This window comes from Solea solea, chromosome 3 (assembly GCF_958295425.1).
Source record: "Solea solea chromosome 3, fSolSol10.1, whole genome shotgun sequence".
Classification (NCBI taxonomy): Eukaryota; Metazoa; Chordata; class Actinopteri; order Pleuronectiformes; family Soleidae; genus Solea; species Solea solea.
The window spans coordinates 32758429-32765928 of record NC_081136.1 but is presented as its reverse complement, the minus strand read 5'-3'; the positions used below and the strand labels follow the sequence as shown (position 1 = coordinate 32765928).

At 40.5% G+C, this 7500-nt stretch overlaps 1 protein-coding gene across 1 annotated transcript in view; it reads right to left on the bottom strand.

Moving 5' to 3' along the window:
• exoc4 (exocyst complex component 4) overlaps positions 1-7500 on the bottom strand; it is a 98556-nt gene that overhangs the window by 50891 nt on the left and 40165 nt on the right. The window lies entirely within an intron of this gene.

Here is a 7500-nt window from a genome sequence, read left to right as displayed (position 1 = left end):
AATCACATGAAAATGTCAGCCATTATTATTTATTAAAGAGGCCCATAATTATACAATGAACTAAGACGAGCATTTTTATGCAAAACTGAATTCCTGTATTTACTTTAATGACCATGAGAGTGTGCCATCTTCGATTCAAATGTGGAGGCTCACTGATTAGCGATTAGAGAGAACTGGTTGAGTTCAATAATTATTCAGAATTGATTTGACATAATGCATCAGAGGCCTCAGATAATAAATGAGGATCAATGCAGGGAGGAAACTGAATTTACACATTATGGGGGAGGTTATGATATATATGGATATGTTTGTGTACAATAGCAATTAATAATACATTGATGAGACTTTGAGTCAGTTGCTTTGAAAATGTATCTCACAGTGTTTAAAAGATGACGTTACATGATGTTTCTACAATTACTTTTTCAGGTTTACGTCCATTATTAAACACAGTTGTAGCCTGAGGAGCCACTAAGTACAGAACATGTTTCATCTCAGTCTTTCTCACCGAGATACCGAAACATAATTAGAAAAGGGAGGGGCGAACAGATGTTAAATGTATCTACATACAGATTTGACACTGTTGTGGGCTACAATTACTGCACTATAATGCATAAAGGATGGTTAAGAGCAATTCTGGAAACTATTTTCTGTTGTGAGAAATTCACTGATGCACCTATACATGACCAGAATGCACCAACACCCTTTTCAATGTGTCTGGTTTGTCTATTAGTGACATGAATATAAACCAAAATATGAGGCCAAATTCAACATGAAGCCACCTTTCTGCACCACACTCCAAGTATGAATGAGGAGAGTGGTCATGCTATCTACTCATTCTTAGATCACGCAGACCAAGACTAAATATTTTTCAATATCACGCCACTGAGGAAGGTGTTTGCCTGCCTACGTCCTGGAATGCTCCCATTACCTTGGTGCAGTTGCTAAGGGAGCCAGTGTGATTCAATACTTCTGTTTCCCATCCCTCCAACCTCATTTACACTTGACACCTGACATTTGCATAATGGCCTCGCTCCATCTCCCATCCAGTGAAATGCAAGATGGGTTTGAGGTGGCTGTGTGTGTGCGTGTATGCTTTTGGTTGGTGTTTGTGCTTGTTCGGTTGTGATGAGTACATATGGTTTTCTATAGTGTGTGTGTGTGTGTCTCAGTCATGGGTTAAGTGACTTCCTTTTTAATCTAGCTCATTAAGCCTGCAGAGAGCTTTCGAGTGCACCACATTGGCTGATTTGGGACAATTTGCGGAAACACTGGCAGGGACACGTAGATGTGAATGCTAATCAGGGATGCTGTGACCCCAATCAGTCACAGACAGATATTAGGGTGTCAGTAAAATTGGAGATGAACATGAGCCTTTGTCTTTTATTATCATTTTTTTTTTATTATTATTTTTTTTACAATATAAGCGGAGGGAGATTGTGATGGAGTGCTATGAAAACAGAGCCCTATGAGAACGTCAGAGCTCTGCATCAGACTGCGGTTCATTCATCTCAAGGACTGTTGTGAAGCTTATGCAGTGCATCGCTGCGTTGAAGAGTGCACCTGATCAGAAAAGGGCTGTGGCAGAATATTCCCATGTCAACAATCCAGTAAATCAGGCTCACTGACTGAACCTGAAAGCAGGTCTACCTTGACTCAGCAACCTGATTGCGTTTATTTCAAGAGACTTCACATAAGCTTTAGTTAGGTTTTTTTTTTCCCTCCCCAGACACCGACGGTGTGTATGAATTTCATAATTTATTTTGCATTTGTTCATTTCACTCTCCTACGCACAGGTCTACCCAGTGTGCACTCCTACATTTGAATTGGGATCTAGGTTCATGTGGAATCTTTTATTATCATAATGATATAACATGCCATGCTTCATTTCTACTTCGAATCCTTGCAAATAACATGTTTGGGGTTTTCAGGTGCTTTACTGGCAAACATGAACTCACTGTACTCACAAAGACACTGGACAAAACACAACCACACACACAGATGAACTAACACAAGAACACATGCTCCTGATGACATTTCTCTTTCTCTGCATACCTCTGCACACATTATAAAAACAATCTCTCTTTCTCATAACAAACCAATTTGTCGCATGTGCTGTGTCTCATATATTTATCATGATATCTTTATGGAGTGCCACTGACACAAAAAAACCCCCGAAAAAATAATATAATCCTCCCCCACATCCCTTCTAGCCAGAAAGCTAGTGAGCTAGAGCAGAGAGAAACATTGTACTTAGCAAATTGCATTTGAAACCGGGGGGAATAAATACTACAGATAAAGACTGCTCTAATGTGCTCAAATCCATTAGAAATCTCATATTCACTCATAGCCGAAATCACATTACAAGATGCCCCTAATGTCATTTCACAGGGTTATTCCACCAGCATTTGCTGCCAAGATGAGACGCGAACATCAAACATAATGGATTTTTCGCCTTTTCCTTTCACTCCCTACCTCCCTTATGTTGTTTATTCCCATCCTTGAGTTTGTTCTGTCCTATTCTGGGTGAAATTCCCTTCCTATCTTCATTGATGTGGTTGCGAGTTCTATTGTGGGTGGATGTAATGAATTTAAGCCAGACAGTTTTTCAGAGAGGCAACCACTTACAGGTAGAGGGGAGGCTGTTTACACTTTTGCTGCTCATCGGCACCGATGGAAAATGAGGCAGTTGAGTGTTGTCGCACTTTATTGCAAAAGTGTTTCTATCTTGACTTCCCATGTTTCACTTATTCCAGTGACAAACAGGAGAGCAGATGGAGAAATCAAGTTAACTTCACGTCAGTTTGGAGAACCTTTAAAAAGGAAAGTGATGAGCATGTGCATCAATTTCCCTTGTTCTCAAACACTGAAGTAATTGCTGCATCACTTGTATGTATTTGTGTGCATTAACTTGAAAGAAGAGCAGAGGAAAGGGCTTTTCCACTGGTTGCACATTCAGTGGGCACACCACAACTCCAGCGTCGTCAGTGATCAAACCACAACTGCTGCTGCGGGAGGGGAGGCCGAAAGAGAAGCGATATCCATCTCCTTGAATAAACAACAACGCTTGTGTCTTCATCTCACAGCTTGGGTTTGGATTAACAATTCCGAAAGGCATCATCTCTACTGAGGCAGACTCATAATGTTTCAGTTCACACCAAAATTATCCTTTAACTCCACAGGAAGAATAGCAGAGGCAGAATTACTCACCAAATCAAAGACATAAGCAGCAAATAAAACTATTTGTTTGTTAACTCTTCATCCAGAGAAGGGCCAATTTTGCTTCTGCTCGCAGACACTAAGTGACATGAGTCAAATATGGATATGTGTGTGCGTGTATGCGGAAAAATCGGATAACACATTTCACCAAGCGAATTAGTTAGAGAGGCACCATACGACGACACAAAAGAGCCGACCATAACCATAGAGCTCCATGCATTCCCACATAAAGGGCAAACATTTACCAATTCAAGTTGTGAACTGTGAAACACTGTCTCCAACAACTGCCTGGGGGTCTGTTTAGCCACAGTTGGATTAGATGCTGCATTGAATTGGGACCGAGAATAATTATCTAGAAAGATGGACTAAGTTGATGCAACCACCAATTAGGAGATCACAAACAAACCTTTCAGAGGGGGGTTTGGAGACTTTTAATGAGGTTTAATGACTTGTTTATTGGTAGCTGGGGTTTGTTTAGAGAAGTACACAGGGCAAATGTGTTTTAAAAAAAACTCCCTCCACTTTATCGACACTATACCACAACAGATGTGTGGAGGAAAATGGGTGTGGGTGTTTGGGTCTGTGTATGAGCGTGCATGTTTTCATATACGCTCATCTAGTACTTCCCTCAACAATCAACCACACCTTTTGGTCCTACACATACACACACACACACTCACTCACCCACGAGGCTACTTCTACAACCTGGCCCCAGACAGGGTGAGCAGATCAATCAATTACTTCTCTGCTCCAGCAATCAAACAAGGTTATTATCAGGCAGCCGCTCGCCGACCTGGAAAGGCCTGTCCAATCAAAGGTTGCTGTGATGTGGGGGCTGGCGTTCGCTCATGTGACAGTAACACAGAGTGGCACCTCGTGTTGTCAAGGGACAGAAGGACGGAAAGACGAGAGACGGACGACTGAGGCTGAATTCAAAAGGAGAAAACAGAAGGAAGTGTGAGGGACAGGAACAAGAGAATATCTGTAAATCACCCATCTCCGGCAATTACTCTTCACCTTGACAGAATTCTCAGAAGGGCAGAAAGAGATAAGAAACACAGAATACAATTCTTTACAAATACTCGATAAATAATTTCAGTTTTTAGTGGGTAGTAAAACTGTCCTGTTTTTCTATCTTCGCATGGCTGATAGCATCACTGAAAAATCAGGAAATGAAAAGAAAAAAAAAAGAAAAATAATAGACTGAGGGATGAGGAAGAAAGCAACACAAGGTGAAAACATCTCGCCTTTGCGGTGTAGTGATTCTCTTCTTGGCAGCGAATCTGTCTGGCATTCATTTGATGAGCATTAAGGGCATTCTGTCTTCCCACTTTGTCCTTTCATAGCAACAGGTCTCAAGAACCATGTTAAGACTTAATTAAATTATTGAGACTTTCATTTCAATGAATTATTTCTCTGGTAGACACACACAGAGACACAAACACGGGCCAACAAATCTCCAAAGAATACACTCAAATCTCTTTTAAAAAGCAGCCAATCAGAAACAATCGGGCACAACGGGGAACAACATCCGTGGGGACAGCATGGCTGTGAGAACATCTGTGTGATTATGACCAGGTCATCTGCACAAGCTTCAAAGGCCTGTCAGTGTGTGCCCGTGTGAGTGTGTGTGAGTGTGTGTGTGTGTGGACCAGGCAACAATTCCAAGTATCCACCATTTCTTCCCCACGTAGACCTAAAACCTCTGGGACCCACAAAGCCGACTTCATAAGAAGACGACTGCTGAGCGTTCAGACAAACTAGACGCCCTTAAGCTCCAACTGACGACTGTCTGCTTCAACATAAGTCCGCTGGACAGGTTGCCCTGGGAACCAAGTGTGATTCCATTATGGGATGGATAAACACAATCAAAGAGTTTATCCACCTTCTATAGCCAGAGAAAAGACCCCTGCAATGATGTGTCTAATCTCTCGCACAGTATTGTGTGTGTGTGCCTGTCTCTGTGCATGCGTTTGCTTGTAAGACACGACGAGATTGAAAACTCTGCACCTCACGAGAAAGTGGCTGAAGTTGCACTTTTCTTTTAGAGGCGGCAGTATTATTTACAACATGATGTGTGTACAGTGAGCGTCTGTGTGCGTTGTCCTATGGGGAGGGCATCGGAGAGATAAAGGAAAAAAAAAAGACAAGAGTGTTGTGCTGTAGCTATAGTGACAGGTAGGAGCACCTGATAGATTCATAGCAAATCTGTTCAGCTGTCTTCTGCTGCTCTCCTTTCACAAGTATATATATATACTTGGTCACCATTACATAGTGATGTATTTTCATAAATATTGCATTACTTGAAGTGTATATCTATGCAATAACAACACATAAAGTCTTAAAATGCTACTAAAACAAAAACACCTATGGCATTCCTTTGCGTTCTGTTCAAAGTAAACAGCAAGTACATACAGCCATGATTGTATGTTGTTGTAAGAAAACCTATAGCACATGCATACATTCATATAAATGCTACTCCAGCACAACCAGCTCTAAATTGCTTTTGAATTTATTTATTTTTTCTTTCACAAAGGCTGAGACCAAATCTCTTTCTCAGACTCATCTCTAATACATACCGGTTACACACGGCACTGTTCTATGATCTTGGCTTTCTCTTTTTTATTTCCTCCCCATGTATTGTATAACACTCTAGATGTATGAACTGTAAGCATATGTGCATATAAATAACTTGTCTTCAAAGCAGGCCAAGATGCCACACAGCATACAAGCTTTTCTGTATTTCCCTTCTTTCTTTCTTTTCTGTCTTATCTGGTCCCATTCTCATACCACCTGTCTGTTCATTCCTTTTTTTAATCATTTTCTTCCTTTGTGTTGTTCCTTCATTGCCTCCCATCTGCTATCCTTTCTTTCTCCTACCGACCTATCTTGTGTGAAAATCCACTCTTCCCTCTCTATCCCCCAACTATGCATCCTGGTTTTATTGAGTGTGGATTAGGAAGCAAGACAGAGAGGATACTATTTACTAAAAGAAAAAAAAAGAAAATCACCATGAACAAGGGAGAAACCAGAGCAACGCCTGGCAGAGCAAAGCAGCATGTGCATGTATGTGTGAGGAAAGGACTTAAAACATTAAGTTCAGGACTCCATGCTGCATCATAACAGCCTACAGTATATGCAGGCACCTTTTATGAGGTTGACTACTCATTTGCTGTTGAGGGAAAATAGTTCCATAGTTTGACAGCAGGGAATTTACATGTTTGAAAAAGGTATTATGGTCACCACTGGTCTTGTCACACATCAATTTCAACAATTGCTAAAATTGCTAAAAACCACTTACACAAATGACTGTATTATTAAATCAGCATTGCCAAATAAACCGCCTTGTGGAACAACATCATGAAAGACTAGCAGGTTCCTCCTTATCGCTTACCGTCAGTCTCCGACACTCTCTTCTACCATAGACACTTATAGTAGAACTAACTTCACATTAAAGTATCAGCACATCAACATGAGGCCTTTTAATAAGCCAAGTGTACACACCAGCAGGAGCGCTCGACTCAATCAACTGTAAAACACAGTGAAGAATTCGATCCAGCACACCCATGAGTCTGACATTATCAGAGGACCAGCGGGATAATTTGAAGCTTATTTTATGTTTCGGCTCACAAATTCACAGACGGATAACGGCATTAACATCACATATACGCGCGCGCGATTGTTTTAAATGAAAGTATTCATGGGTAATGACTCGGTAAACATTTGTGTAAGATGACTACAGGGTGCAGAGACACCTGCAGATACATTTAAAGCTCAGGCCCAAAAATGTATATGGCGTCACAACTATTTATTAAGAAGCAGCTCAGATAAAGTGAAAAAAACACAGCGGTGCTCTGGTAAGATTTTTCAAACATAAAAACTGAAAAATGCAAAGAGAAAATATCACATTCTATCTCATCTTATTTTCAATATATAGAGCAATATGTTAAAAATTACAAGTCTGCAGTTTTCTCTGCAATAATACTGAAAGCAAACACAGCAATATTTCCTGCAGAAAAGTAAATATTGCTTGTAAATGTAAGGCAAACGTTCAAAATTTGTAATAACTGGGTTTTTGTGATTGCATACATCTCTGCCAAATAGTCATGCTGGAGGAAATATCACTACAATCATCCTTTATCTCCTTGAGTTATGGTGTTGAATAATGGCCGAAAAAGCACTTTGGAGAAAATGATGGTCTCACAGGGAAATTGATGTTTGACCATTTGAAGGCAAACATTTATTTTGTTCAATAAAATGACCTTGAACTTTCAAAAGTGAAAG